This window comes from Marmota monax, unplaced genomic scaffold, assembly GCF_021218885.2.
Source record: "Marmota monax isolate L192 unplaced genomic scaffold, Marmota_monax_Labrador192_F-V1.1 WCK01_AAM20220418_F8-fsc00007, whole genome shotgun sequence".
Taxonomy (NCBI): domain Eukaryota; kingdom Metazoa; phylum Chordata; class Mammalia; order Rodentia; family Sciuridae; genus Marmota; species Marmota monax.
This window is the reverse complement of record NW_026692781.1, coordinates 15,178,943-15,194,670: the sequence shown is the minus strand read 5'-3', so window position 1 is coordinate 15,194,670 and position 15,728 is coordinate 15,178,943. Positions and strand designations below refer to the sequence as shown.

General features: G+C 37.7%; 1 long non-coding RNA gene across 4 annotated transcripts; it reads left to right on the top strand.

Annotated features, from left to right (window-relative positions):
- Positions 1-476: 476 nt before the first annotated feature.
- LOC124094488 (uncharacterized) lies at positions 477-15,503 on the top strand. 4 transcript variants are annotated; one of them, XR_006852261.2, is made up of 5 exons: positions 477-1,386; positions 8,691-8,863; positions 10,756-10,865; positions 14,799-14,926; positions 15,363-15,503. It is a non-coding gene; the product is annotated as an uncharacterized LOC124094488 (long non-coding RNA). The 4 variants fall into 4 exon arrangements; XR_006852257.2 differs by having other exon boundaries at positions 477-4,468; XR_006852258.2 differs by having other exon boundaries at positions 477-4,468; positions 14,799-14,935.
- The last annotated feature ends 225 nt before the right edge of the window (positions 15,504-15,728 follow it).

Genomic DNA, 15,728 nt, shown 5'->3' with positions numbered 1-15,728 from the left:
GATGCGACGGTTGGCCCAAGCGAAGAGCGCCCCAAGAGATGAAGCACAGCGTGTCCGGAGCCGGCAGGCGAGAGGGAAGGAGGGACAGCCACACAGAGGGAGGGAGAGGGAGTTGGCCAGCCACAGGCGGGGTGATCAAGGGCGCCGTGGGATGCCGCGCGCCCTCCGGGCCCCACGCCCGGTTTCTGAGGCCTGGAGGTGCGGGTGCTTGAGCGGTCCTGGGGCGCAGGCCTCTGGGTGGGGTCCTGGGCGTGGTGTGGAGGCGCAGGGTCTGGCTCTGTCTCCCCCCACGTGCAGCTGTAGGGGGCGCTGGGGGACCTTGGCTACGCAGGACGCGCGTCCTGGCCTGGGCCTTCCAGCCCACAAAGCGCGGGATGGCCGGGGGCCTCCTGAGGCTTTGCAAAGAGGGACCTGGAGGTGACACAGGGCTTCTCAATTTAACAGTGGTTGGGACCTGCGTGCGGCGCCAAGTGGCTCCGACCGGTGCACGCCCCTATTGTGAACTCTCAGCCTCCGCGGCCAGCCTCAAACCCGGAGCCTGGGACTACAACCAGGAACCCGCAGATCTTTCTTTGATAGTTCAGTGCTGTATCGCCACCCCCCCCCCACCACCACCACCCGAGAAATTACCCAATGGGCTATAAATTCAAAGCAAAATAATAACAAAAAAGAACTCCCTGAGGGGGACTGGGGAACTCTATGGCGGCAAAGACGTTATGGCTTGTCTCTTCAAAACTCACAGCCCTGCACCCTTTGATGCCCACTTCCTTCCTCCCCACACTTCCTTTTAATCCCCGTTTGAGTGAGCAGGCGAAGCAGCAGCTTCAATCTAAATAGCAGCAGCAGCTCGTGCCGTTGCTGACCCCAATTGAGAGGCTGGGTTGAGGAACCGCTGTGAATAGCCTCACTTTAACAGATTCCACCCCCTGCTTCTCCATGATCTCTTCACAACCATGCAGTTGCCAAGAAACACACAAGCCATTAGGGGTGTAGACCTAGTGTGAGGTCAAGGTCATAATGAACCTCCGAGAATCCGCTGTAGACCCATAAAACAACACACCTGTATGGGATGAGAATTCTCATCCTAACGCAATCCAGATGTGCCTTGAGTTGCCTGCCCGACCAACCAGAGACAGACATAGGTGGTTACTTAGGCTGATATTTGCAGGAGGGGCAGGTCCCGTCATTCACTGTTGCTACATGAAAAAAAAAAAAGCAAATGAAGAAAGAAGAGGCTTCGTCAAAGGGTTTGTCTGCAAGTAAAACTATACTGAAATAGCACATCTTAAGTTGTGATGGCAGACACACAAGTAAATCACCTGCTGGCTGATTCAGTATATTTCATTGGACACTTTGCTGGACCCTCAGGATTCCCACATGAACAGGGTAGGACTTTCCTGTTTCCTTTAAGATTTTCAGTCAAACATAGGCAAACTTTTACTAGCCAGAGAAAGTTCAGATGTGTTAAGGACGCTTGCAGAGAGAGTTGAAGGACAAAGAGGCTTGAGTCAGGTTTTGTTAGGAGGACAAGGGAGGGCTCCAGTCTGGCCAGGCAGAGCAACTGAGGAGAGTTTGCTGGCTGGAGCATTTAGCTGCCCCCACACAAGTTTAGTTCTGTGAGACTGACTAGGGTTCAGGTACACTTGTTGAACTCCACAAGGCAGGTTAGGAACTTTAACCTCTGTGGTGGGGCTGAGAGGAAGCTGTGGAAGGATTTGTCTTAGTCAGCTTTGAATTTCAGACATTTGAAAGCAAGACTGAATAGGAGGCCCACTTGGACAATTTAAGGAGATCCTGTCTACAAATTAAAAACAACAGCAGCAATTACAAAAAAGGCTGGGTGTGCAGCATGAGCACTTGCTTAACATGCTTGATTTTGAAGACTTCTAGAGCAATGAATCAGGGCAGAGGTGGCTTAAACTGAAGTAGCTGGAAGGACAGAGGGGGGAAAAACAGATTCAAGAGGTATCTGAGAGAAATCAATAGAACTTGGTAGCATCATTGATTAATGAGTATGAGGTTGAGATGAAGAAGTCAGGAAGAAGCCAAAGGTTTGGATTTGGAAAGTAAGTGTGTGGTGCTACCATTCAAGAAGAAAAAACCATATTGGAATAAAAACCTCAAGATGTGTATGCATACACACTGTTGGGGGGACACTGTTGGATTCAACTTTAGATATGCAGAGTTTGAGATGTTTGTGAAGTATTAGGATATTCTGGCCAGACCCAACCCAATTATTTTTACTCTTAAAAAAAAACCCCACAAGAGGAATATTAACTTTCTCTTATTATTTGCAACAAAGGAAAGGCTAATAATGGTATGTGGTGAATCTACTATTAAAATGAAGTGGCTTCCAGAAAGCCACTGGTCCTGCTCTCTTTGTGCAGTAGTACAGTGTGCTTTGTTTTATTTTGTTTCTGAGTAAACATACTTGCTGATTTTAACCCAGTACTATATCTAGATAACATTGTAATTATTCTGTATTGTGTAAGTCTTTATTTTGCAGTCACAGAACCTGCAATTAAGGCTTGGGAAACAAGGATATTAAAACCACTCCCACACCCTCCAGACACCTGTAAAGCCAAAGATGCAGATCTGAGCTCCCACCTCTTTTCTTTTTTTTTTCCTCCTTCTTCACCAAAATCTTAAGCAATAAAACAAGACAAAACCCAGAACAACAGGAAATAAAAACAAAATAACCAAAAGGAAGACTTGGAATAGAAGAAAGTGCAGGGTAGAGGACTGGAGAGTGTACTTGGGTAATGCTAGCTGGGTTCTAGAAATGTCTGAGATACTGGTGGAACATTCATGTAGATATCTAGCAAGTAATGTTTTTAGCTTTTTCTTTGCTATTTATCTTTAAAATACTATGGAAAGCAATTAGAGATTCACAAAAATTTATTATTTTTCTCTGCCTTCCTCTAATCCAAACTTTAAAGGTGTGCACGATAAGCTATCTGATCTAAGTCTTATCTTAAGGTCTGCTCTTAGAGAATCCAAACTAGAACAATTAGGAGATCCCATTGCTCAGAAATAAAGTTCCCAACTAGAAATAAGAACCTCCAGTTCTTTTATCCTGATGATACTATTAGACACTATTCTTATTTGTTTGTATTTATTAACTCATTCAACACATTTAGTGACAGATGCTGTACATAACATGATAAAAAGAGTTGGCATCTTTGTCTTCTTTAGATGTGCATTTCAGTAAGATAACCCAGTGATAAATAATAAATATTTCCAAATCTTAATTTTTGTCATTTTCCAGTACATTGACATATACAAGCAGATATTTTCCCTACACTGCAACTATCCATACATTAGTTCCTTCCTCTGAGGCTCTGAATGGCTCCTCCCCAAATTCAACTCAACCAGTTAAACTTGAATTTCTTGCCTGGGACTTAACACTCTTCAGACTTGACCTCAAAATAATTTTCTACACACCCCAAACACAGCCTACTTTCCTTAATCAAGAAATCACCTCTATCTACACCAATATGTAAGTGTCAAATGCCATGGAGGATGTGCACAAGAGAAATTCAACACATGAAGAGTATTCTTCTGGTTGGGGTGTTTAGGGCAATTTTTCTGCAGTATAAGGACAATGTTGATAAATTTCATTTTTTACCAGTCTTTTCAAAACTCTAGAAGCTATTGATATTTTATAACTTTTTAAACCTAATCTATTTCATGCTTCAGTTCAGAAGCAAAAACAATTGTTCCTCTTGTTACAATGTATGAAGGACTTTGTATAAAGCCATTCTAGTCTCAGAGCACACAGTTATTATGTGACAACATTGTATCTCATAAGTAATCTGACCTGGAAGATTGAATTTATGCACTGGAGTGATTTAACAACTGCTTCTTGCACCATCTCAAAGGTTCAGGAGACACAGGGTTACAACATCATTCTCTTTTATCAGAGGTTAGAATCCATGCAAACATGCTATACAAGTTTTTATCTCAGGTCTTATGTACTCAAGACCCCATCTTTAAACAAAACAGCGTTCCTGGGCAGTTTGGAAAAGAATATGGTATAAAAGGTATAAATTTGGTTGATTGTGGATAAAGTGATATCACACAAGCATTTATGTGTAGATGTCCCATGCACTTTGAAGACACAAAAAGGGTAAAAAACATGATCTTGTTTTTGAATAGCTGGCATTCTAACCAGAGAAGCAACACATACAAATTTGAAACTAGAAAACCATTTCAAAGCTACTTGCAAAATATTTTGTGAATATAGCACAAATTTTACAATATATAGTGGTATTTTCAGAAAATAAATTTAGCTTAATCCTAAATCTTTGTTTCTTCACTCCCACCCCCTATTCTTTTTTCTCTATGCCAGACTGGAAGAATGAGGTTACTCTTTCTGGACCAGATAAGAGATAACAGAACAGGGGAGACCAAAATATCAGCAGTTGAAAGGAAGAATGTAAACAGCAAAATGAGGATATGCCACTTTGTAAGGACAATAGTGGGAAATAAAAGAAATAATTTAATGCACTGCAGTTCCCTAAACTATTTCAGATCAAGCAGAAGCTTTGAAAAGATACTTATAATTTGGATTAGTAAAATATAATGAATATTATTATAAAGGCAAAAAGCAATATCAGCTTTGTCCCATAACTATGCATTGGAAGAGCAGAAAGCTTGAATGTTCTATTTTTGGTGCACATCGTAAATCAGCTTTGTTTATAACAGTTGTATTGTATATTAACCCTGTAAAGTAAATTTCCTCTGTTTACAGAAAGTAAACAAAAACCTTTATTTTTAAAACTGTGTGTTGCTCATAAGGAATTTATTATAATTGTGGACAAGACTAGAAAAAAATAATTTTAGAGATATCTTTTTATCATTAACCAAAAGGTTGATAACACTAATTCAACACCAAAATAATATAAAAATCATCCTTATAGATTGTTAGTGATATTTCTTACTCCTTTCATGATTTACATAAATATCTGCAAGCTTGCTTAAAACCAGTTTTAGAAAGTAAAAAGAGATTCCAGAGATCTGGATTTCTTTGTTATTAAAATGAAGGGTTCACTTAAATTGTCAGTAAAGTTATATCCATTTCCCAATTATTGTTGGTTTCCACAGAAAGTAGGAGAATCCTGCTCTTTCACAGTCTGACATAGGAATCAAGAAGCAACACATAAAAAAATAAAATAAAATAAACAGATGAAGGGCACTCAATTCATTGATAATCTACTCAAAAAAGTGAAATGATGCAATTGTGAGTAGAAAGAAATGAATCTGGAAAGCCAATGTCCAAATGTCTACATCAATGTCTGTAATCAGCTGTGTATCTCTCCCAACCATCCATCTCATGTGCTGGCTTAGTTAAGTATGTGCAAAATAGAAAAGTTTAACTTAGCTTCCCAGAACTGTTGGACAAAACTCTTTCCTGGTGACTCACAATCACCTTTCCTAGGATTCCTTTCCTTATATATTTGCACATTGTGTGGCTTTCTGGTAAATGACAAAAAAAAAAAAAACAAACAAACAAACAAACAAAAAAAAAACAAATTGCTATTGCATAGATCTTGATCTTTACAATTTCAAAAAGCTATTTTACTAAGCTATTTGAAGTAGATACAAAGTTATTAACAATAAAGCTTGAGGGATGGGGATGTGGCTCAAGCAGTAACGCGCTTGCCTGGCATGCGCGGGGCGCTGGGTTCGATCCTCAGCACCACATAAAATTAAAAAAAGATGTTGTGTCCACCGAAAACTGAAAAATAAACATTAAAAAAGTTCTCTCTAAAAAAATAAAAAATCAAGCTTGAGATAAGAGATGCAAAAGGAACAGACACCAAATGCATGATGATAGTTAAGAGCATTTTAAAAAAAAAAGTGGGGACATGATTTTCATTTTAGGATTAACCTGGAAATTGTTCTTATCAGTAAGTGATCTCATCAATTGGAACTCCTTTTGGTTGGTTTTTGTTTTGTTTCATTGTGCTAACACTATCCCAGTCATCTGGCCTAAAAATGCCAATCATACTTAGTTTCTCTATGTCACTTACACAATATCATGTCAGGATTTTTTTCCATTGTATTATATTAAATCTTCCATTTTCCCTGTCCTTCTACCTGAGTATAGGCCTTGAAACTGTTCTTCATGCCTGAACCATTTGTCAGCAACCACCTGTCTCCTCTCTGCTCACTGTCCATGGCATTCAAATTTCACCATGTTACACTGTTTCCTGAGACCTCTACTTTGCATGTAACAATGTATGAACTTTAATTTTAGGCTTGTTCTGGAAGTTGTTGTTCTTATCAATAAGTGATCAATAATATCAGCACTACAAAACTCAAGAGACAAAAGAGTCAAAACTGATGGCAGACTGGGAGAATCTATAAGAAGCTCTACATTCCTAAAGCTATATAGAATTGACTAAAGATTACACTGTAGTGTAATTGGAGAATAGTGGCACCTTTTAATGAGAATTGAGCTTTAAGTGACTCTATAAATTATAAGATTACAGAGTCTACGTATTTCTGATTAACTATATTAATAAAAGGAAGTACCACCCCAGGCACTATTAATGTAATTCAAGTACAAACTGGCACATGGAGGAAAAGGCTGTACAGGAACGAGTTCAGGAAGACAGATATGAAACAACATTGACCATGCTAGCAACAATTTCAGCAGAGTAAAAATTATCACTGATTCTTCAGTGAAAAGAGATGTAAAATTATTATCAGAAGTTTATTTTTAAAATAGACATATAAATCATATGCTGTTTATATTTCCCTGTGAGCACAGTCAATTTTAGATGCTGCTTTTATTGCCAGTATGTAGTATTGAGATACCTGTTTTAAAGTATCATCATCTCAACTAAAAATTGCAATCAATACTCTGCTACCCAAAATATACACCAGGCAAACAGCAGATAATGCAATCTTACCAAGGCTTATTCCTAGTTCCTTATGTAAATTTCAGATTATGTGTTTATATACACTAACTTCATTGATACTTAAAAGTATTGAGTAAAGTAGAATTTTTCATTTCATTTAGAGATGACACAAAGACTTCCAAAATGTTAACTGGCTTGCTCAAGACCAGTAACCATATTCCTGACTCTCTCACAATGCCTTATGAAGAGACTGAATTGGCCCCTCTAGAGGGAAAGCCATCACGTGGGTGCCAGGCCTCAGGTCTCTGAGAACAGAAATGGTGCCAAAATAGGAAGAGCCTAGACCTTTCTCAAATTTGCATTAAAGAAACCAAGATAAGTCAGTCCAACCAAAGAGTAGAAATAAGGAGGGGGAGTGGGGCAGGGAGAAGACGAAACTAAGGCTCAGGAAACCAACCAAACAGGAGCAGGCCCAATGTTCCCAGGCAATTGCTGTAAGAAGAGATCAAGTATGAATGGCTTTGGTGTCTTAAAGATGTAGAGATTTCTTTGGGGGAGAATATTAAAACATGAATAAGTTATAAAAGTAAGTAAGATTCAATGTCTAATCTGAATTTACACTTTCTATTTTTTCATTCTCTCATTCCAATATAGCTCAGGTTTAATCTATCTGTAGTTGTAGAAAGAAAGAGCTTAGCTCTGAAGACATCCAAGTAAGGGTCCATTGAGTAATCATCCATCGTTACTCTTAAGAAATCTGGCCTTCAAATATTGACAGAACCTACTTGTTTAATTCCTATCTTAGCTTATTTCAGAGTCACAGTGTTTCTGTTATAAATTAAAGAATTCTTAGGAATTAAAAACTTCATCATTTTTGTCTATTGGGTTGGTTTTAGAAACCAGTATTTCTAGAGAAACAAAATTAGACAGAATGGCTTTCTAGATCCATGTCAGTTTGGTTTTAATAAGGAGACTTTTATTAAAAATAATTCCTGAATACCTGACCTACCCATATTCAAGTATAAGTAGAAAATAAATCTATTTCCACACTTATTCAGGATGATGTTCAGGTTATTCACACTTGAGACATAATTACCTTTTCTATATTATAGCAATAATTATAAGTGGGTTATAGTAAAATATAATTGAATGTCCATAAGCTAATATTATAATGGCTATGCTCTAAGGCTTCAGCAACCTCAAGTAATTTCTTAGGGCCTACAGACATGGACTAGCAGCAGGGCCATGATCTCTACAGTAGATAAGCAAGGTCTGGGTGGGAACCATCTGAATCTAATTTCACAACTCTTTCACAACTGTCATTTTTATAAGCCTCACATTTTATTTAAATGGAAAAAGTTACTGCATGGCTTTTGACTGTTAAGTGATTTTGGAAGTGCCCATAAATCTTTATGAAATCCAATTTGTTTCCAGCTTGTTAATAGTTTAAAGAATGGGTAAAAAGGGTTTTCATAGCTCCATAGAAAAAAAAATTCATGGAATCAAATTAAATTTTGGTGGCTTAAATGAAATGAATATTTGTTATGAGATCCATGATGGTATTGACAATAGATAGTGCCAATGGGTAGTTTTGCATTTTTGCAACTTTAAGTTCCCTAAATGGTATACAAAATAAAAGCCATACAGCAGAATGAGGATGGGGCAGGACTAAACTTTTCCCACTGTCCGGACTGCTTTTCTAAACCAGACTATCAAAAGGAGCAGGCATTTTTTAAGCCCTCAGAACTGTCTTTAGCAAAAAAAAAAAAAAAAAAAAAAACCCTCCCAGATTTCATAACCCTATTTGATAATCTTTCACAGACAGAAATCCCAAATGTGTTTTGACTCCAAAGAAGAGGAATGCCTTATTTTCCATGAAAGAACTCAGTTAAGAAGCCGAGAATATTGTTTGAAGTGAGATGATAGTCTGACTTGTAAACGACATCAAAAGGTGTCCTGTATGGGAATTGAACTGAAGAAACACTTCTCTGAGGGTAAGCCTTGGTATTTTATGTCCTTCTGTATTTGTAACTTAGATGCCTTTTAACAGATAAAATCTGGCCTCTCTTCTTCTGGAACCTCCCAGACCACTTATCAGTGCCTGAAACCTCAGGACTGATCTGTCACTTGGAGGATCCCCCATTGTAACAAGAATGGCTCTGATATCCTCCCATTTGCCTGTGCTGTGAGTGCTGTCCAGTCTACCAGAGGTATTTTATTTCTAAACTGCTTTGTCTCCATAAACACATTCTAGGCTTCAGCAAGTAAAGTACAGTTAAGTTCCATTTTCTTTGAATTTATCCATGCCTGTATGTTCATTCTTTCTCTCAGTGATTACCCACTGACACCCATCCTTTCCTGGGCACCATGCTTCAAGCTATAAATGCAAACTATACAGGATCCTACACTCAAGGAAATCACTGCATATATACATGAAGTTCATGTAAAATGAACAAAAGTTACATTTAAAAAAAATACAACATTCCATGTAGGAATAAAGAAAGCAGTGGTCAGTTATGGGAGCCAAAAGTTTTATCCAAGGGGAGAAACTTAAGTTGGATCTTTGAGCATGAATAGGTGCTTAACAGGTAAGCAGACATGGTGGAGCACTAAAGGGCATGAAATCTCATGGTACATTTAGAAAAGTGTATACATTTGGCATGGATCATGTATTTCTTGCATTAAATTATGGGTGGCAATTTAGTAACACCTTTAATTGAAAAACTGTAAAGAAGAGGAGCAGATATCCACGGAAAGATAGGTGGGGTTGATAGGCTTGAGTTTGAATTTTCCAGGAGGCATCCATGTGCATATGTTCCAGAAACAATAGTATTTACTGTCTGAGAACTCAGGAGGGAGGCATGTGCTAAAGATATTATTTTGGTAGCTCCACTAACATTTAGGTGGATGGGAGAAAACATGTGGAAGGAGAATTGAGAGGACCAGGGAAAGAATCTGGAGAATCTGGAAGGACACCAAAGTTTGGCTCAGACAGAGGAAAAGCCACCCATAATTTGATACAAGAAAAACTCATTAGAGGTAAGAGAACCAAGGAAAAGTCTCTGAAAACTAAGAGTAGAGTCAGAATAAGAAAATGACTGCATGCAATATGTGATTAATAGGCTAAGCATAGTAGGAATTTAGTAATTAGGGGTTCTTTGAGGATATAAGCTATGTAAGGCCTAAAGTGTGTAGGGAAAATGAGCAAGAAATATGAGTCTTGGCAATGACCCTGTCTGCTCTGTCCAAGAGAGGGGCCGGAAGGAGGGCTCTCTCAGATCTCACAGGCTTATTCTCCGGACCAACATTAAAACCAAAAATAAGTCCTGGGAAAGGAAGTCTCCTCTCCATAAGGATTATTTCTCCATATAGCTGCTTTCCCCATTTCCTTATTCACCCTTTTCTGCCAGCAGATAAGACCAGCATGTCTCCTCTTCTTCTCCTATTACTACCAAATACCAAGCCCTCTCACCAATCCCCTCTCTACCAGCTTCAGTCATTTCTTAGATCCTTCTTGCTTCATCCTTAGATGACACCTGACTATGAACAGTTTCACTGCCCAAAATTCCTGCTACTCAGACTCTGAATTTTGGAAAAGATGATTCTTTAGAGGAGGTGATGGACGTAGGTATCTTGTTGTTAATTGAGATGATACCCATATTAAGGAGTATTTGATAAGGCAGGGAAGCAACAGAGTCAGCAAGACATGGGAAGGTCAAGTCGTAGGCTCAATAGGGAAAGAATGAGGACAGCCAAGCAGATGGTGGTATTTGAACAGAACATGACAGCCCCTATAATCAGACTCTCAATCTTCCTGGTGCCACTGTCCCTGTGTCATGGTGCTGGGATGAGTAATCAGCATGTGATTGTGTTGCTTACATTTTAGGTAAGGGATGGAAAGGTCCATCTCTGAGAAGATCAGAAGGTCTGGAAATTTTAAGTGCGCTTCCAACACCCATGTGATCTATTGATATGTTTGAGAGCACTGAGAGCATGGTGAGTTTTGGACATACTTGGGGATTTTTGAGAAACTTGATTCAAATATATAGTAGAAACATTTCAAAGGGATGAACTAAAATCTTCTAATAAAGTGGGGATCTTGTTCTTGAGAACCCCACTGGACAAAGACATGGCTTTTTTTGCATTTTTGTTAATTGGCAAAACAGACTTGGAGCCAAGGCAGCTTTGCTGTCAACTAGGATGTAGAGTGACTATTAAACACACACAAACCCACGCACACACAACATGCTTTGTAAGCTGGTGTCCTTTTAAAGTGATTAAAAAGTAGATAAATTGTGGAATTAGTTATCTATTAATATTTGTATATAAGATTTGCACAAAAAATAGAACACAAGCATTGCACTCTAAACAGTATTTTTAGTTAGTTGTAGATCATAAATTTTAAGTGGGTTCTGAGTAAAAGGGGGTGAGCTGAAATTTCAGGAATAGGTTCTTAGGAAAACCCACTGGGTACCACCAGGTAGAGTCAAAACAGTCCTCAGTGACAGCAAAACACCTAGAGGATGTCTTCTAAGTGTTTCTCAAACTTTACCATGTATATGAACCATTTGGAGATCTTATTGAAATGCAAACTCTGAGTAGGTCTGGGGTGGGGGCCGTGATTTTGCATTTCTGACAGGTGCCTAGGTGATGCCCTACCTGATAGGCTATGGATCACACTTGAAGAGTACAGTTTTAAGACAGCACTCTTAGTTGAGTTTCATTAGACAGTTACCCTAGTAAAGTATAAAGCCTATTGTCAGAAATGCCAGAAAAAAAAAATCTGAACTGAGCAGCTAAGTATAAATCATTCTTTTCTGTGGTTAAGAAATTAAATTAGACTATGTAATGAAAATCTATTTTGACATTTAGTTATAAGCCATATTAATCTTTTTTTTATGATGAGATAAAATTTCACAGTATGCCATCTTTTACTACCGGAATCAATGAATTGTTGGAAATCATGTCTCTCAGTCTGGATATTGTCGTGGTAAAATTTCTAGTGTGTTTCACACTTTTAAATTAAATTAAATGCTTCTTTTTTCTTAATACCACCAAACTAAACTATTTGTAGAAGACTTTTATCTGTTTCTTTCCTTCCTTCCTTCTTTTATTCCTTCCTTCCTTCCAGAAGGAGAAGGCTGAGGAGAAAAAGAAGAAGAAGGAGAGAAGGAGAAAAGGAGGTGACAGGAGGAGAGGGTAGCAGCTTCCATAGTAACTCAAGTTCATAATGAGTTTAATTAATAATAAAAGGGGAAAATACAGGAAGCAATTTTCTAGCTGTATCTTTACTAGGACTTTGATTTTTAAAAGCCCTCTAATTCTTGATAATGAATAAGATTTCTGATAATTCTAATCTTAACATCAAACGTTTACTTTGGTGGATTCTCCCAAGTAGTTGATCTTTTTTCATCACAGAAAGCTTTATCACCTAAATCTTTAGATGTTGGCAGCCTGCTGTGAACTCTCTAAGCACATCACTGATGCACCATGATTTTGAAGAATATTATTTGATTCTATAAAACCATTCCTTTGTCCAGTGTTACCATATGGTGTTCTGAAGAGGATAGTTCTGTGAACCAGGTTATTATTATTTTGCAAGTGGGAGTTCTGTGGTCATATAAGTTTGGAAAAATTTAGGTATCTGGGTTCTCTCTTGGACATCCATAGATCACATTAATATTTGAAAATTTCTGAAAATAAAAGTGCTGCACTCTATTTATCACAGCACTTCTCAAATTTGTTTGTCCACAGAGTACATTTGGGGGAATGTCTGCTTTTTTCACTTGTGGGAGAAGGTAGCTTTTTCCAAATTGGTCAAGCTTTTGGTTTAGCGGTGAGATAGACAGAATGACTCCCCTCCTATCATCAGAAAAAGAAAACCTTTGCAAAAGTATCCCCAGCTGGCTTTCTCTGAGACATATTTTTGGACAATCAGGACATGCTGAGCTATATGGAATGCCAAGCAGGGGAATGGGTAAAAAGAGAAAGGGGAGTCAGGATGCAATTGGAGCAGAACCTTATCTGGTGGAGCTGAGGCACCAGATAATATTGGAACAATGATAGAAGGAAAGAGGGAAAGGCTTCTGAGAAGCAACTCACAGTGCCTATAGACTTGCAAAATGAAGGAATCTACTGCTTTCACTACTTTGGTATGGCTTCAGTCATGAAATTAAATTTCTGCAAAACCAATTTTACTGATGCTTTCATTCTTGTCCCCTTTCATTCTTGTTCAGTCCTCCACACAGCTGCTGAGATGAACCATTTGAAAGCATAAGTCAAGTTAGGTTACTTCCATACCCAAGCCCTTCCAATGTCTTGCCATTTCATTTAGCATAACTTCCATCCCCTTTATTATGAGGAACAGGCTCTGTGGATTTTTGCAACCACAACTCATGCCTTATTTGCTTTGTTCTAGGTCTGGTTTCTTTCTGTTCCTCCAAACTACCAAGCTTTTCTTTTCTTTTTCCTTTTTTTTTTAAACCTTGTGCTCTCAGCACTTTTCATTTTTTTTGTCCAGAAATTTTGTTTCTTTAGATTTTCACATTATTTTCTCTTTATTCCCTGCACATGCCACTTCTTATAGACAACCTCTCTGATCAGGCTAAGGCACCTGCTTTCTTTTCATCATATGCTCATTTTTGTCAGATAGTTTTATACTTTCTTTTCTGTCACCTGCACTAAAATATTAAAACATGAGTTGGTCTCGTTTGGCTCTGGGCACAATGGGGCACACCTATAATCCCAGTAGCTCAGGAGGCTGAAGCAGGAGGATCATGAGTTTAAAGCAGCCTCAACAACTTACTGAGACCGAAGCAACTTAGTAATACCCTGTCTCTAAATAAAATATAAAAAAGGGATGGGATGTGGCTCATTGGTTAAGTCCCCTGGGTTCAATCCCTAGTGCCAAAAACAAACAAACAAAAAATAAAACCTTATTGACATGTTCCATTTCATTTAAACCTGAAGATGAGACTGAATTCATCAAACATTGTCAAAACTAAATAAATTGCATTTATATAAAGCTTGATTTTAAAGTTCTATGCATTCAAACCTACTTGAGACTCTATCTAGGCCCTCTGCTGACACCAGTATCTATATCACTATCATGTTAGATATTGGAATTAGAGAGGGGTTTTTTAATCAATATAAATGATAGCACACTTTAAAATATTAGAAAGGACCAATTCTTAAAGAATATCACAAATTCAAGTGGACAAAGAAATACCTCTTGATTAGACAGAGTCTAAGATGCCTTCCAGCTTCTGGGTTTTTGAATTCCAGTTTTCTTTCCACTTACTAAAAAGTGATACATCATTTAGCATTCAAATTCTATTTAAAGGAAACTTCCTTAGAAATACCCTCTAAGAAATTAAAATTCAACTCTAGATTATTCATACTTACCATAAAATTTTGTATGGGTTGTATATTGTTTTACATATAAAGAATCTAATTTTTCTTATATGTAAGAACATGTTGAGTGTAGATGATATTATTAGATCTTAACACTTAGCCTGATTTCTGTTCTGTTTTTAAAGCTTATTGCTTATCTATCATACTTTGTCTATTATTCTATATATCAAATTCAAGGAACAAGATTTATATTAGAAGTTAGATTAAAAACGTGGAACTAATTAAAGACATTCAGTTTTAACTTATGGCCTTAGTCCCAGAAATTTTATATTAGCCATGTAAAGCCTTCTGAGCTACTAGAAAAATTGGATTCAAATTAAAATGAGAGGTTATTTTTCAAAATGCTTTGTAGTTTTGTCAGTGGCCTGATGAGAAATGTTCAAGTAAAATTTGCACCATTAATAATGCTTTATACGTAATCACTGTAGTCTCAGGTTCAGATCTGTTTGTAGATTCTGCTACAGATTATCTTTTGGGGGAAGAGTTTAGACAATATATTTTTTTTTTTATTCCAAGGATGGGCACCACACAGTCTTCTTTTGGATAGTAGACACAGAAATGTTTAATAAGCTGGAACTGGCTAAGAAGTGACTGTAGCAGGAGCTGCTGGCTGTTAACCAACAGTGATTCTCCATTATTCCCAGGTACTACAGGTACTACCACCACTCCATTACTCCCAGGTACTCATTTAACATTCAAATTCTATTTAAAGGAAAATTCCTTAGAAATACCCTCTAACAAATTAAAATTCAACTCTAAATTATTCATGCTTACCTGAAAATTTTGTATGGGTTGTATATTGTTTTACACATAAAGAACCCAAACTAATTTTTCTTATATGTAAGAACATTTTAAGTATAGATGATATTGTTAGATTTTATATGATCTAACAATTGATGATATTTCTAAAGAAGTTTCATTTAAATAGAATTTGAATGTTAAATGATACCTGTGATACATGCCTCTTCCACTCCTAGGACTTAAAACATTGGGCATTTGTTCTTTGATGCTCTTGACCTCCTCCCCTGAACTGGAATAAATTCTATTTAAAGGAACTTCTTTTGAAAACATTCCTTACAGAGATAAGAAAAATAACCCAGATGATGATGGAAAAAGAAAATGGATAAGACTTGGATTTCTGAATGACCATGTGGAACACAGCAGCCTGCCTACTTGTTCTGGATTGATTTGTGGAATAGAAGTAAATCAATTTTAAAGCTACTCTATTGTTAAGACTCACTGGGATCACATTTTAGCAGCTTTGCCTTTTTATTAAATGGCATTGGGCCTCTTCCGTAAACTCCTACTCCACTTTCACGTTCTCCTCCCATCCTGGTACCTGCTCATTCACTAGGCACCTGGGAAGCTACCTGAGTGAGTGTCTGTTCTGGATTCTTTTCCTTATGTTCTCTGCCTGTTTCTTTTTTTTTTTTTTTTCCCAAGTCT